The sequence below is a fragment of the Lactuca virosa genome, chromosome 6, assembly GCF_052849685.1.
Source record: "Lactuca virosa cultivar CGN04683 chromosome 6, Lactuca_virosa_CGN04683_v6, whole genome shotgun sequence".
Lineage (NCBI taxonomy): Eukaryota > Viridiplantae > Streptophyta > Magnoliopsida > Asterales > Asteraceae > Lactuca > Lactuca virosa.
Genome location: NC_136431.1, coordinates 129339339 through 129357152, shown reverse-complemented (window position 1 = coordinate 129357152; position 17814 = coordinate 129339339).

Genomic DNA, 17814 nt, shown 5'->3' with positions numbered 1-17814 from the left:
ATATCGTAGTCGTACGTTTAGAATCCTAAACACATAAGGTTTCCAGATCCGGTCGGCAACAGACCATAGTTCCGAACAAATAACAGCATATAAGGCATAAATCATTTAGCACATAAAGCATATTAGGCATACTTTCCTAAATAAGCTAGTGCTCACATCTCACAATCTTCACTTAGCATTCTAAGTTTAAGTCTAGAAATCCTACAAATTCCTAGTTCGCTTAAACTAATGCTCTGATACCAACTGTGACAACCCCAAAATCACGGCCAGAAAAGACCGGTTTCATTTATGCTTTTAAATAAAATCAGAGTAATCCTTTGATTAAAAGAGTTGCGGAATTTGTTCCCAAAACAAAATATGATAAGATAAAATTTATCAAAGCATTTCATAAGGAAATGTATTTTCATTATATAACAAAACCTTGGGATGTCATGTTCCGATACAGACCAAAAGCATAAACAATACAAAATAGACCGTACAACAGTTACATATAACTACTGGTCTATAATCCAAAAATATCTTGACAATGTCATCCAACTTATGCTCTCGGACCACTACCTGTAATACAAAGAAAAACTGAGTGAGTCAGGCTTGGGAGGCTGGTGAGCATATAGGGTTTTCAACCCACAATAAATAATTATATTTAATTTCACCAACCAACAATAACCCGCTTACCCATTCCCGTTATCCTCACTTTACGTCCCTATGACAACAACTATTTCAAGGGACCTAATCTAGGATTTTCATCGGGACGGACATTACTGCAAAGGGGTTTCCTTGTCAATAGATGTCCTAAAGGCAACCATGAGGGGGATAGAGTACACCGGTGAACACATCGTTCACAACACCTACAGGTTATGAGCCTGCTAGCGTTCCACTGGACTGTCTAGAAAGAGTCCGTGGTCGTCATCCATACTCCGCTAGATGACTAGATCAACAACAACATCGAAGCCTCTCATCATTTTTATTTCATCACACACCAACTGTCTACCCATGTTCTACCCAACATATTAGTAGACAAAATATATACATTTATATACAGCTCAAAACCTGTACAAAACATACATTCAACAACTAGTTCAAATAAACAAATAATATATAAACACATAGCACGTATTTTATAAAGAATACTTCATATCTATGTGTTAGAAGAAAACGAATATACACTCACTTGATCAGAAGATGATCGGACAGCACTACGGCTCTAAAAGTAGTATTCTTTGGGGAAACCAGGAGATCTTCACACACCGGGCTTCTCGCGGACAGAGCTTCGGCTCGGAAACTCTTTTCTTCTCGGGATCTTCAGAGCTTCGGGACTTGCTTCGGGTCTCGGGATGATACCGAGGCTTCGGGGGTACTTCGGGATGGCTATAGAGGGTATCGGGAGTGAGAGAGAAGAGATAGGGCAACCAAAATCGGCTGACCCTCGATTTCTATTTATAGGGCCAACATTCGGGATTCACGTCGTGAGTTTCCAATTCTCACGTCGTGACCCTAGTAGGTCAATGTGTTCGTCACTCGTCCACTTGCTCTGGAAGACGTCCATCACTTGCTCACGTCGTGAACACTGAGCTCACGTCGTGAGTTCTGACACAGCCTCGAATATTGTGTTCCGAACTTCAGAAATTCATATCTTTCGCATACGAGCTCCGTTTTCGACGTTCTTTATATCCACACGTAGGTGAGATCATGCTCTACAACTCTCGTTTAGACTCCATCGGCTAATTTTGACTTTATTTTTATTATATTATTTTTAGTAGGCCGGGACAGGAAAACTCCGTTATAAATCCATAACTTCTTCATCTGACGTCCGTTTTCGTCTGTCTTTTTACCATTGCACTACTATTGACGAGATCTTCGATTCTTGTTTAGATTGTTTCGGCTAGAAATCACTCGATCTCAAAATCGAACTTCGGGTTGCATACTGCTAAGCTGAAACTTAGAAAATTCATAACTTCCTCATACGAAGTCAGATTTAGATATTCTTTTTATGCACGCTCTCGGTTTAACGTATTCTAAGACTTCCGTTTAGATCACTAAGGCTAAATATCGCTCTATTTTAAAATTCATATTTTACGTCATTCAGCGTCGTGCCGGTTCTGTCGCGAAACTTCGACAGGTCATAACTTCTTCGTTATAACTCGGATTTCAGCATCCTATATATATTCAGAAACCTCATCACGACCACTACCACATCCTTCATAGATATCGGGTTTATCTAACATTTCATTTTGACGCTTATTTTTATCCTTAATTCATTTAAGTCACACAATTAAGCACAAAACACATAATACTCAAATAATACATTCTTATTATTTCAAAATGAGTTACAAAGGTTAACCTAGACTATTACATCAACATTAATGCCTAGCCCAGAAACACGGGCGTTACAACTAGCACAACTATTTAATTGAGAACGAAAAAATGAATTTTGTGCACATATGATAATTTTTATTGAATAGGACACGTGAAAATGAGTTTTGTCTATACATCATATGTGATTAGATACATATAATCACATGTGATTAAATACACGAGACCAATTATTGAATCAAATACGTGAAAACAAATATTATCCATATAAATCATATATTATTAAACACATAAAATCACATGCGATTATATGTATCTAATCACATATGATTTGTGTGGACAATATTCATTTTCGCATTCTTGATTCACCAATTATTCTTTGTCCACTTTAATATAATGTGATTAAATACATTTAATCACACGTGATTATATGTATCAAATCACAGATGATTTTATTTGGAAAACCGAATATGGTCTATATAAATCATATGCGATTAGATATATAATCACATGTGATTATATATACGAGAACATCTATTAAATTGAGGATAAAAAACAAATCTTGTCCACATAACTCATATGTGATTAATTACATATAATTAAGTGTGATTAAATACACGAGACCAATTATTGAATTGAAACCGCGAAAATAAATATTGTCCATATAAATCATATTTAATTAAATACATACAATCACATGTGATTATATGTATCCAGTCACATATGATTTATGTGGACAAGATTCATTATCTTGTTTTCGATTCAATTATTGTTTTTTTTTTCAACTTTAATCATATGTGATTATTTATATCTAATCACATGTGTGACAACCCGAAATTTCTATTCTGTACAACCATTCACTTCAATAGAAGTCAAAATTGTTTCTGCTAACTGTTAAGCATTTTGGAGTCAGTTTGAGTGTTTTAAAGTTAGTACTTCAAGAGATAACAGGAGAGAGGATGCCCTAGGGTTTATTGTGTAGCAATCATGTCCCAAAACTCCAAGAGTTTGGAGTTTACGGCCTAAACAAGGTGTTTACGGCCGTAAACCCCAAGGGTATAAATATGGCACTTAGCCATTTTAATCACTTTTTCACTTTTCAAGATCCAAAACCCAAATCCTCTCAAGTATCATCCGATTTTCCTTCTTGATCTTCAACTTTGTAAGTGTTTCTAGCCCTAATAAGTTGATATCTTACTTAATCTAGTGATCGTACATGATTCCATCCGTGAAATCATTCCAAATGTGTAGATCTTCAAGTTTCACCAAGAACACACACTAGTGTTCTTGGACTTTTAGCACCTTTTCAAGCTTCTACATAGTAAGTACTCTTACCTAGGCTTGTTATAAGACTTGTTACACTTCTAATCATCAAGAAAACACCAAGGAAACACAAGATCAAAGGTGTTTACGGTCCAAGATGTTCTTGGACCGTAAACCCTAAGGAAGGGGCCAAAGTGTGCCCTAGTCCCTTACCAAGCATTGTAAACTAGTCTAGATCCCATCCTTGATGTGCTTAGGACTTAAAACATCAAAAAGACCATAAACCATATGGGTTTACGGCCGTAAACACATGGAGAAATGGTCCATGGGCCGTAAACTCCATTTAGGAGTGAAATGATGCCACAAACACTTCCTAAGGCTTATACTTGAAGTAGGATGCTTCCTTATGACTTGAAAAGCTTCAAAACACAAAATGGTAGAAGTGCCATGAGTTTACGGCCGTAAACTCATGGGTTTACGACCGTAAACTCCAAAGGAGTTGGTCACAAAGCTGTAAACTCCAATAGAGGGTCCCCTTGAACCCTAAACTCAATAGCCAAGTCCTACAACCCTTAGATGCAATGCTTAGGACTTATAGCACTTAAATCAAGTGTTTTACATGTCTTAGGATGTTTTAACTTGGTTAATTAGTTGTTTTATAACTAATTGGATACATATATGTGTCATTATATGTTAACTAGGATCCTTGTGTGTGCTCAAGTCTTCACTTGACACTTAGCATCCTATACAATTCGTTCATCCAAACCACTCACTACAGGTGAGTTCATACCCCTTAATTAACCTTTTAAATGTTTTTAAATGCTTTTATGGGGGGGATACAAGTTGAACTATTATAGTTATTATATCAATCACATGTGATTAATAACTACCAAACAAATGGATTTCTTACTTTTCAAATTGTGTTACCAAACTGTTTTACTTCAAACTGTTTACAAACTCTTTTCCATGTCAAATACTTTTACTTAAACTCTTTTACACTTATATTCTGTTAAATGTATATCTGTATAGATATAGTTATATAAGTAGGATTGAAAGGACTTAGGACTGATAACTCACCTTACCTCCTGTTCCTCGTTTGGTTGTGGACTTAGGGTATCGGTTATTTGTCCGAAGGTCGTTTGAATCCTAGTTATATATCATGTATATGTATATAGATATAAAGGTTCCTTCTTTCATTCGGTTCAATACCTTTGGGTAGCAAGGGTATACACACATGCTCATACATTCAAACAACATTACTAGTAAGCTATAATAGGTATAGTTTAGGGAGATACTAATACTATTACTAGAACAATGAAACATACAAAGAGTCAGTTCATTCATGAGTAGTACATAGTGATGAGAAACAAACATAATACATAGTGATGAGAAACAAACATAGTACATAGTGATGAGAAACAAACATACTACATAGTAATGAGAAACAAACATAATACCTAGTCGTCACACCCCAAAACCGGAACGGCGGAAACGTTCGGGGGTGGAGGACGTCATGTTCATTATCACAACAATGCAAAGTAGTAAACAAGCAACAACATCATCCATTGCATTAATAATATAATTTCATACAAGTGTGTTCTGCCAAGTTATATTGACACCAAAAATATACATCAAAATAAAAGATGAGTCTTGAATGAGCTCCATCTTCTCAAAAACCTGGCTCCGGTACCTGTCTACTGGTGACCTGAGAATACAAGTTATTTTGAAAGAGTTTGTCAGCTTTAAAGCTGGTGAGATCATAAGTATATTAATGTCTGTGTTTGTATGAAAGTGTTTGTAAGTCTGTAATGTATAAGTTTTGTAAAAGTTTGTAATTGTTTGAACTCTCCTAGAAAACCCTATGTTTCCTACTAAAAGTAGCCTTCTACCAAGGCATCTAGTATCTTTGTGTGTGTCTCTTGTAAGAGTGTGTATTTTTCCAAATCAGACTATCATTAACCAAAAATATAGTTTTTACATTATTGTTTATTGTGTGAATATCACAAAGTAAATGTAAAGGGAAAATGAAATAGTAATGTAGTGTTGTATTAAGTAACTACTGCTGTACTAATTACTTTAAACTATTTGTTATTTAAAGTACCATGTGATCGGCCTGTATCCTGCTACCGACTCTATAGTAAAACGACGATGTAAGACGTCGTAAGAAATGACGTTTGGCACCCGTAGACTTGCAAGTCCCACTGTAGCGAGCAGCAAGGTGTAGGATAGTCAATCCAGTATAGATCTATACACAAACTCATACACTCTCCACTTAAGGATATTCTGGATACAAAACGGGTCATGACAGGCAGTGCCATGCCCCCGTTAAGTGGCTCACATAACTTTATGTAATGTATATGTATATGTATATGTATGTGCTAGCTGTATTGTGTGTTCTTTCTCTGTCTAGCCTGTATGTTTTGTTTCTCATCACTGTGTATTATGTTTGTTTCTCATCACTATGTATTATGTTTGTTTCTCATCACTATGTATTATGTTTGTTTCTCATCACTAAGTATTATGTTTGTTTCTCATCACTATGTATTATGTTTGTTTCTCATCACTATGTATTATGTTTGTTTCTCATCACTATGTATTACTCATGAATGAACTGACTCATTGTATGTTTCATTGTTCTAGTAATAGTATCTTCCTAAACTATACCTATTATAGTTTACTAGTAATGTTGTTTGTGTATATGAACATGTTTGTATACCTTTGCTACCCAAAGGCATTGAACTGAATGAAGAAGTAACCTTTTATATCTACACACATATACATGATATATAACTAGGATTCAAACGACCTTCGGACAAATAACCTGAATACCCTAAGTCCACAACCAAACAAGGAACAGGAAGTAAGGTGAGCTATCAGTCCTAAGTCCTTTCAATCCTACTTATATAACTATATCTATATAGATACACAGAATATAAGTTAAAAGAGTTTAAGTAAAAGTATTTAATCATGTAAAAGAGTTTGATAAAAGCATTTGGTATGTAAAAGAGTTTGAAGTAAAGCAGTTTGGTAACACAGTTTGAAAAGTAAGAAATCCACTTGTTTGGTAGTTATTAATCACATGTGATTGATATAATAACTATAATTGTTCAACTTATATTCCCCCCCCCCCCATAAAAGCATTTAAAAACATTTAAAAGGTTAATTAAGGGGTATGAACTCACATGTAGTGAGTGGTTTGGATGAACTGATGATATAGGATTGCTAGGTGTCAAGTGAAGACTTGTACACACACAATGATCCTAGTTAACATATAATAACACATATATGTATCCAATTAGTCTTTAAACAACTAATTAACAAAGTTAAGACATCCTAGGACATGTAAAACACCTTATATAAGTGCTATAAGTCCTAAGGATTGCATCTAAGTGTTGTAGGACATTGCTATTGAGTTTAGGGTTCAAGGGGACCCTTTATTTGAGTTTACGGTTTTGTGACCATAACTCATTGAGTTTACGGTCGTAAACCCATGAGTTTACGGCCGTAAACTCATGTTTCTTTGACCATTTCATGTTTTGAAGCTTTACAAGTCCAAAGAAGCATTCCTACTTCATGTATAAGCCTTAGGAAGAGATTAGGGCACCATTTCACTCCTTTTAGGAGTTTACGGTCCTTGGACCATTTCCCTTTGGGTTTACGGCCGTAAACCCAAATGGTTTATGGTTTTATGATGTTTTCAAGTACTAAGCACATCAAGGAAGGGATCTAGGCTAGTTTCCAAGGCTTAGAAGGGACTAGGGCACACTTTGGCACCCTTTTTAGGGTTTACGGTCCAAGAACATCTTGGACCGTAAACACCTTTGATCCTTGGTTTCTTGGGTGTTTTCTTGATGTTTAGAAGTGTAACAAGCTCTATAATACTCTAGGATAGAAGTACTTACTAGGTAGAAGCTTGAAAAGGTGCTAAAAGTCCAAGAACACTAGTGTGTGTTCTTGGTGTTCTTAGTTACACTTTTGGAATGATTTTGACGGATGGAATCATGTTAGATCACTAGATTAAGTAAGATATCAACTTTTTAGGGCTAGAAACACTTACAATGTTGAAGATCAAGAAGAAAAGTCGATGATACTTGAGAGAGAATTGAGTTTTGGATCTTGAAATTGTGAAAAGTGATAAATAATGACTAAGTGTCATATTTATACCCTCTTTTAGGGTTTACGGCCGTAAACACCTTTGTTTAGGCCGTAAACTCCAAACTCTTGGAGTTTTGGAATTTTATTGTTTCACAATAAACCCTAGGGCATCCTCTCTCTTGTTATCTCCTGAAGTACTAATCTTAAAATACTCAAACTTATTCCAAAAAGCTTGAAAATTAGCAGAAATAGTTTTGACTCCTATTGAAGTGAATGGTTGTACATAATAGAAATTTCGGGTTGTCACATCATCCCCCTGTTAGAAGGAATTTCGTCCCGAAATTAGAGTTTAAGCAAATAAGTAGTTACAAATAACTAAGTAAAAAGATGAGGATATTTCAGTTTCATCTGATCCTCTCATTCCCAAGTGAATTCAGGTCCTCGCTTGGCGTTCCAGCGAACCTTCACTATCGGGATACGACTTTGTTTCGTTTGCTTGACCTCCCGGTCAATGATCTCTACAGGTTCTTTCATGAAGTTGAGTCTCTCGTTGATCTCGATCTCGTCGAGTGGGATTACAAGAGTCTCGTCGGACAGACACTTTTTCAAGTTCGAGACGTGGAAAGTAGAATGTACGTTACTGAGTTCGCGCGGTAAGTTAAGTTTGTAAGCTACAGGGCCGATTCTTACGAGAATCTCGAAAGGCTCTATGTACCTTGGATTTAGCTTTCCACGCTTTCCGAAGCGTATCAAGATCTTCCAGGGTGAGACCATCAATAGAACTCGGTCGCCCACCTGGAATTCCAACGGTTTCCTTCGTTTATCAGCGTAGCTTTTCTGCCGGTCACTAGAGGCTTTCAATCGTTCACGAATTTGAATGATCTTCTCTGTCGTTTCCTGAATGATCTCCGGACCTGTGAGAGTGCTGTCAGGAACTCATCCTTTAGCTAACTGGGTATCACCCACCTCAGCCCAGCACAGAGGGGATCTGCACTTTCGGCCATAGAGGGCCTCGAATGGAGCAGCCTTTATGCTCGTGTGATAACTATTGTTGTAGAAAAATTCTACAAGGGGTAAATGAGTATCCCGTGCTTTCCCAAAGTCGATCACATAGGCTCACGGCATATCTTCCAAGGTTTGGATAGTCCTCTCACTTTGACCGTCTGTCTGTGGATGGTAGGCTGTACTCATGTCCAGCCTAGTTCCTAGGGAACTTTGTAACGACTGCCAGAACCTCGAAGTGAATCTACTATCTCTGTCCGAGATAATAGATATGGGAACACCATGCAGTCGTACAATCTCCCGAATGTAAGTTCTTGTAAGCTTCTCCATCTTGTCTGTTTCTTTGATAGGCAGGAAGTGTGCAGACTTGGTCAATCTATCGACGATGAGCCATATGGTATCAAGTCCACCCGTTGTCTTGGGCAACTTGGTTATGAAGTCCATAGTGATCCGCTCCCACTTCCATTCCGGTATTCGACCTTGACCTTGGCGCAAGTAAGGCATTTACTCACGAAGGTAGCAATCTCTGCTTTCATGTTAGGCCACCACTAGTATAGCTTTTTAAGATCCAGATGCATCTTATCTGAACCCGGGTGGACGGAATAACGAGTGTTGTGCGCCTCGTTCATGACCAAGTCTCTGAAACCACCAAGTTTCGGGGTCCAGATCCGATCCATGAGAAAATAAGCTCTGCCACCCTTAACCTCCAAGTTCTTATCCATCCCTCTCAGGGATTCACCTGCCACATTTTCAGGTTTCAAAGCGTCGAGCTGAGCCTCCTTAATTTGTGTGGATAATTGTGAATGGATAGTCAGAGTCAACGATTTGACTCTACGACCAGAATATTCTTTCCGACTTAGGGCGTCAGCTACTACGTTGGCTTTACCTGGATGATAATGAATTTCGCATTCGTACTCACTGAGTAGTTCGACCCACCGTCGTTGTCTCATGTTGAGCTCTTTCTGGTCGAATATATGTTGTAGGCTTTTGTGGTCTGTAAAGATTGTGCTCTTTGTACCGTACAGGTAGTGTCTCCAGATCTTCAGAGCAAACACAACTGCTCCTAGTTCTAGATCGTGTGTGGTGTAGTTGACCTCATGTGTCTTCAACTGTCTCGAGGCGTAGGCGATGACCTTACCTCGCTGCATCAGAACACATCCTAGTCCTTGATTTGACGCATCGCAATAGACAACGAAGTCTTCTATCCCTTCGGGGAGGGATAGTATTGGTGCGGTGCACAAGGCTCTTTTGAGCGTTTGGAACGCTCTCCCCTTCTTCTCTTCCCAGTCAAAGGCCATGCCCTTCTGGGTCAGTGTCGTAAGAGGTTTCGCAATGCGGGAGAAGTTCTGAATGAACCTGCGATAGTAGCCAGCGAGGCCTAGAAATTGACGAATTTTTGTAGGCGTCTTCGGTGCTGACCAGCTCTCAATGGCTTTGATTTTGGAAGGGTCCACGTGTATTCCCTCTTTGCTAACCACGTGCCCTAAGAATTCGACTCTTCGGATCCAAAATTCGCATTTCGAGAACTTTGCATAAAGCTTCTCCGCACGCAGGGTTTCTAAGACTAGTCGCAGATGTTGACTATGCTCCTCCTCACTACGAGAGTAGATAAGTATGTCATCGATGAAGACGATGACGAACTGATCCAAGTAAGGACGACACACCTTATTCATTAAGTCCATGAATACAGCGGGCGCGTTTGTCAATCCGAACGGCATCACTACGAATTCGTAGTGCCCATAACGAGTTCGGAAGGTTGTCTTCGGAACATCCTCCCCTAGCACTCGTAGTTGGTGATATCCGGATCTTAAGTCGATTTTGGAAAAGAAATTTGCCCCTTGAAGTTGGTCGAATACATCGTCAATCCGAGGCAAAGGATAACGATTTTTGACGGTCAGTTTGTTGAGCTCCCTGTAGTCGATGCACATATGAAACGATCCGTCTTTCTTCTTGACGAACAAGACTGGAGCTCCCCAGGGTGAGAAGCTCGGTCTTATAAAGCCCTTGCTGAGCAGTTCGTTAAGTTGACAGGACAGTTCTTGCATCTATGCAGGTGCTAGACGATAGGGCGATTTGGCTACGGGGGTAGCCCCTGGAACTAAGTCGATTCTGAACTCGACTTGACGTTGCGGAGGTAATCCTGGGAGTTCTTCTGGAAAGATGTCGGGAAAGTCGCGTACTACTGGAATGTTCTGAATGTCTTTCGTTTCTTGGCTCACATCGACCACATGAGCAAGGAATGCACGACATTCCTTTCGCAAGAATTTCTGAGCTTGAATGCTCGAGATGATACGAAGGTTCGTGCCGGGTTTGTCACCATAAACTACTAGGGTTTTGCCAGACGGCAGATTAAGGCGTACAGCCTTCTCGTAACACATGATGTCGGCACGATGAATACTTAACCAATCCATGCCGATAATGACGTCGAAACTTTTAATTGAGACCGGCATGAGATCGATTGAAAAAGAATGGCTATCTAAAGTTAGGGTACACCCTATGAATATAATGCTAGTGCTCTCTGTCTTTCCATTAGCCATTTCTACAGTGAACGGTTCTTTAAGTGCTCGTGATTTTTGCTTAAGTAAATGAGCAAATTTTTGATTCACGAAACTCCTCTCCGCTCCACTATCAAATAGAATGCATGCATAAGAGTTATCGAGGAGAAACGTACCAGTGACCACTGTGGGGTCGGCAACCGCTTCCTCGTGGCCTATGGCCAGAACTCTTGCCACTCCACCGGCATTCCCTGCCTTCGGGCAGTTCCTTTTATAGTGGCCTACCTCGCCACAACCGTAGCAAGTTTGGCTCACACCGGCGTCGGGGACTTGGTTGATTGGCTTAGCCGGAGCTTTGCAGAAACGGGCAGTATGCCCCTTGCTGTTGCAGTTCAAACACTACATTTCCCGGCAGGCACCGACGTGGTGGAAGTTGCATTTGTTGCACTTAGGCAAACTTCCAGCATACCGCTTTACCGGAGCAGCAGCGGCAGGTGCTATCGCAGCATGAACTGCCACGACCTGCTGCTTTTTGGCAGCCTTTGTCTTTCTCTTGTCATCCCAAAACTTCCGCTTGGAATCAACGGTTCTGGCGGGTTCTGAGATGGCCAGGGTTGTTGTTGCGGCCGGGGTACGAACCCCATGGTCTATAAGCCGATGTGCCAATCGCTTGGCACTATCGAATGCAGTGGGGTTTGAACCCAAAACATTTCCCTGGAATGGAGGCACCAGCCCCCATATGTATCTTTCAATCTTCTTCCCCTCTGTATGAACCATGTTGGGACAGAGGGCCACCAGTTCACAGAACCTGGCGGTGTAAGAGACTATGTTGGAGCCCTTCATGGTTAGGTTCCATAGTTCTTCCTCTAGCTTTTGGATTTCGCCCCTCGGGCAGTACTCCTCAACCATTATCTCTCTCAGAGCTTCCCAGCCCATAGCATTTGCCACTATAAGAGATAGTGACTTGACAAGGCTATTCCACCATGTCAGGGCTTTTGACTCGAAGGTGCAAGCAGCAAACTTGACCTTGCTTCCCTCCGGGCATGAGCAGATCTCAAAGACCGACTCTGTCTTTTTGAACCATTGCGAGAGGGCAATGACTCCGCCAGTCCCCTTAAAGGACAATGGCTTGTAGTTTGTGAAGTCCTTGTAGGAGCACTCTCTGGAGCGCACAGGGATTTCACCATGAGTAGATAGGACAGGGGTTACTTCTCCAGTGGAACCAGATGAATGATATTGAGCCATGGCTGTAGCCACAGCCGCAGCTACAGCAGCATTCAGGTATGCCGTGTCGAATTGAGGAGCAGGTGGTGTTGGTGCAGGAGGATCGCGTCTTGTAGATTTACGAGGAGGCATATTTTAGCTATAAGTTTAGAAAGATGAAGATATTGATAAGAATTTGATAGGAAAATTGATGAGAATGACTCATGGACTAACTCTCCATAGTCCAACAGCACAAATGAATAACACGATTGATTGTAAACGAAAGCATTTGGATATAATTTTCATTAGATTAAATATCTGTCAATAATATTGGAATTACAGATGTAATGAGTTCGGGAAAAATAACCTAGAAGTAGGTCTTACATCAACCAAGATGGAAAATTTTGACAGACTACTACCTAATCAAGACCTAACGGGTCTAAGATTTACAAGGATAGGAAATTAGACTAGAGTTTTTACACAAACTAGGTTATATCCAAAAGAGGAATCGATGAGACTCTATCGGCGACGAGAACTACTAGCGTGAGTTCTTGAATCCGACAGAAGGCGTTCTATGTCTCTCACACGCCTATCAGATCTTGCTTGCTGAGCTCGAAGTTCCCTGACTTCAGCTTGGGTTTCAGCAAGCTCCCTCTGCAGAACTGCATTGCGGACCTGAGTCCTTTCATGAGCAGACTCTAGCTGGCGAATGCGGACTGTGTTAACGCCAGAGTTGGCGTCAATCTCCACTACTCGGTCAATAGCTGCTCGACCTTGCTCGGTGTTCCGAGCAATACTACGAATCATGATGGGTAGGACCCTGTCAGCTGAACCTCCCTGGGTGAGGTTGTAGAAGCTCCTGTCTCCATTGTAGGGTATGGGTTGACCCTGTTCCTGACTCCATATGTTCAAGTTTGTGGCCTAAAGAGGTGTGGGTCCTTGAAATGCTGGACGAGGGTTCAGGTTTGGGTCTTGAGCAGCTGGGGGTAGGTTGTTGACTTCAGGCTCTGAGTCAGAACCATCAGAAAAGCCTTCAGCTTCGTGATCATCCAAAGGGATTGGGTGATCATCTTCTGGCTCTTCTCCCAGCCATCCTGCATTGCCGTTGTTGGGGTAGTACGGGTCTCCGGGGATATGGAATCCATCCATAAAATCTACGCGAGAAAAGGGATAAAGAAATAACTAAATAGACGAACTAATTAGATAATTATAAGATGATCTTTATCAGTTACTTCAACATTTGCGTAGTGCATACCAGTCATATGTAACCAAGACAGGATAGACCTTCGAATAAGCGACCCTAACTCTAAGTCCACAACCAAACAAGGAACAGGAAGTAAAGCAAAGATCACAGATTCTAAGTCTATGATATCCTAGACACATATAACCTTAGCATATCCACTCAGCAACTATTGATATACTAATAAAGACCTTTAGTTCTCAGATAAGTAATTAAAGTAACACAAAATACTCCTATAGTATTTTAAGTTTATGTTCTGTTCTACTGTTCTTGTTGTAGAAGTGTTGGTAAGTTTTTAGACTTATTGCAACCTCACAACCATACTTAGGCACATGCTAATCACTCCTCGGATAATGTAGTTGATCAGGCTACATCTTCCCAGGGTTGACCATATGTCTCTAAGTCTACTTGTGCTGTCCAACAATCGTAATACTTTTGTTCTGTCCTAGTGACACTGATTTTAATATGAACGCAGGTATGTATACTTAGTTAAATATTTTATTATTTAAAAGTATAAACTCTTTATCAGAGTATTTTAATCCCGCTGCGTTTATAGTTCGTATATCTTTTATGGGTTGATAGACTCGATTCACTATAAACAATACTCTGATACCAATCTGTCACACCCCAAAACCGGAACGGCGGAAACGTTCGGGGGTGGAGGACGTCATGTTCAGTATCACAACAATGCAAATTAGTAAACAAGCAACAACATCATCCATTGCATTAATAATATAATTTCATACAAGTGTGTTCTATCAAGTTATATTGACACAAAAAATATACATCAAAATAAAAGATGAGTCTTGAACGAGCTCCATCTTCTCAAAAACCTGGCTCCGGTACCTGTCTACTGGTGACCTGAGAATACAAGTTATTTTGAAAGAATTTGTCAGCTTTAAAGCTGGTGAGATCATAAGTATATTAATGTATGTGTTTGTATGAAAGTGTTTGTAAGTCTGTAATGTATAAGTTTTGTAAAAGTTTGTAATTGTTTGAACTCTCCTAGAAAATCCTATGTTTCCTACTAAAAGTAGCCTTCTACCAAGGCATCTAGTATCTTTGTGTGTGTCTCTTGTAAGAGTGTGTATTTTTTCAAATCTGACTATCATTAACAAAAAATATAGTTTTTACATTATTTTTTATTGTGTGAATATCACAAAGTAAACGTAAAGGGAAAACGAAATAGTACTGTAGTGTTGTATTAAGTAACTAATGTTGTACTAATTACTTTAAACTATTTTTTATTTAAAGTACCATGTGATCGGCCTGTATCCTGCTACCGACTCTATAGTAAAACGACGATGTAAGACGTCGTAAGAAATGACGTTTGGCACCCGTAGACTTGCAAGTCCCACTGTAGCGAGCATCAAGGTGTAGGATAGTCAATCCAGTATAGATCTATACACAAACTCATACGCTCTCCACTTAAGGAGATTCTGGATACAAAACGGGTCATGACAGGTAGTGCCATGCCCCCGTTAAGTGGCTCACATAACTGTATGTAATGTATATGTATATGTATATGTATGTGGTAGCTGTATTGTGTGTTCTTTCTCTCTCAAGCATGTATGTTTTGTTTCTCATCACTGTGTATTATGTTTGTTTCTCATCACTATGTATTATGTTTGTTTCTCATCACTATGTATTATGTTTGTTTTCTCATCACTATGTATTATGTTTGTTTCTCATCACTAAGTATTATGTTTATTTCTCATCACTATGTATTATGTTTGTTTCTCATCACTATGTATTATGTTTGTTTCTCATCACTATGTATTACTCATGAATGAACTGACTCATTGTATGTTTCATTGTTCTAGTAATAGTATCTTCCTAAACTATACCTATTATAGTTTACTAGTAATGTTGTTTGTGTATATGAACATGTTTGTATACCTTTGCTACCCAAAGGCATTGAACTGAATGAAGAAGTAACCTTTTATATCTACACACATATACATGATATATAACTAGGATTCAAACGACCTTCGTACAAATAACCTGAATACCCTAAGTCCACAACCAAACAAGGAACAGGAAGTAAGGTGAGCTATCAGTCCTAAGTCCTTTCAATCCTACTTATATAACTATATCTATATAGATACACAGAATATAAGTTAAAAGAGTTTAAGTAAAAGTATTTAATCATGTAAAAGAGTTTGATAAAAGCATTTGGTATGTAAAAGAGTTTGTAAGACAGTTTGAAGTAAAACAGTTTGGTAACACAGTTTGAAAAGTAAGAAATCCACTTGTTTGGTAGTTATTAATCACATGTGATTGATATAATAACTATAATTGTTCAACTTGTATCCCCCCCCCATAAAAACATTTAAAAACATTTAAAAGGTTAATTAAGGGGTATGAACTCACCTGTAGTGAGTGGTTTGGATGAACTGATGATATAGGATTGCTAGGTGTCAAGTGAAGACTTGTACACACACAATGATCCTAGTTAACATATAATAACACATATATGTATCCAATTAGTCTTTAAACAACTAATTAACAAAGTTAAGACATCCTAGGACATGTAAAACACCCCATATAAGTGCTATAAGTCCTAAGGATTGCATCTAAGTGTTGTAGGACATTGCTATTGAGTTTAGGGTTCAAGGGGACCCTTTATTTGAGTTTACGGTTTTGTGACCATAACTCATTGAGTTTACGGTCGTAAACCCATGAGTTTACGGCCGTAAACTCATGTTTCTTTGACTATTTCGTGTTTTGAAGCTTTACAAGTCCAAAGAAGCATTCCTACTTCATGTATAAGCCTTAGGAAGAGATTAGGGCACCATTTCACTCCTTTTAGGAGTTTACGGTCCTTGGACCATTTCCCTTTGGCTTTACGGCCGTAAACCCAAATGGTTTATGGTTTTATGATGTTTTCAAGTACTAAGCACATCAAGGAAGTGTTTACGGCCGTAAACCCAAATGGTTTATGGATCTAGGCTAGTTTCCAAGGCTTAGAAGGGACTAGAGCACACTTTGGCACCCTTTTTAGGGTTTACGGTCCAAGAACATATTGGACCGTAAACACCTTTGATCCTTGGTTTCTTGGGTGTTTTCTTGATGTTTAGAAGTGTAACAAGCTCTATAATACTCTAGGATAGAAGTACTTACTAGGTAGAAGCTTGAAAAGGTGCTAAAAGTCCAAGAACACTAGTGTGTGTTCTTGGTGTTCTTGGTGAAACTTGAAGATCTACACTTTTGGAATGATTTCATGGATGGAATCATGTTAGATCACTAGATTAAGTAAGATATCAACTTTTTAGGGCTAGAAACACTTACAATGTTGAAGATCAAGAAGAAAAGTCGATGATACTTGAGAGAGAATTGAGTTGTGGATCTTGAAATTGTGAAAAGTGATAAATAATGACTAAGTGTCATATTTATACCCTCTTTTAAGGTTTACGGCCATAAAAACCTTTGTTTAGGCCGTAAACTCCAAACTCTTGGAGTTTTGGAATTTTATTGTTGCACAATAAACCCTAGGGCATCCTCTCTCCTGTTATCTCCTGAAGTACTAATCTTAAAATACTCAAACTTATTCCAAAAAGCTTGAAAATTAGCAGAAATAGTTTTGACTCCTATTGAAGTGAATGGTTGTACAGAATAGAAATTTCGGGTTGTCACAATAGTGATGAGAAACAAACATAATACATAGTGATGAGAAACAAACATAATACATAGTGATGAGAAACAAACAATACCATACAGAGAGAACATACATACAGGCTAGACAGAGGAAGAACACACAATACAGCTAGCACATACATTACATATACATTACTACAGTTGTGTAAGCCACGTAACGGGGCATGGCATCACCTGTCATGACCGTTTTGTATCCAGAATCTCCTTAAGTGGGGAGCGTATGAGTTTGTGTATAGATCTATACTGGATTGACTAGCCTACACCTTGCTGCTCGCTACAGTGAGACTTGCAAGTCTACGGGTGCCAAATGTCATTTCTTACGACGTCTTACATCGTCGTTTTTCTATGAGTCGGTAGCAGGGTACAGGCCGATCACATGGTACTTTAAATAACAATTGGTTTAAGGTAGTTAGTACAGCAGTGGTTACTTAATACAACACTACAGTACTATTTTATTTCCCCATTGCATTCACTTTGTGACATTCACACAATGAACGGAAATGTAAAAACTATATTTTTGGTTAATAATAGTCAGATTTGGGAAAA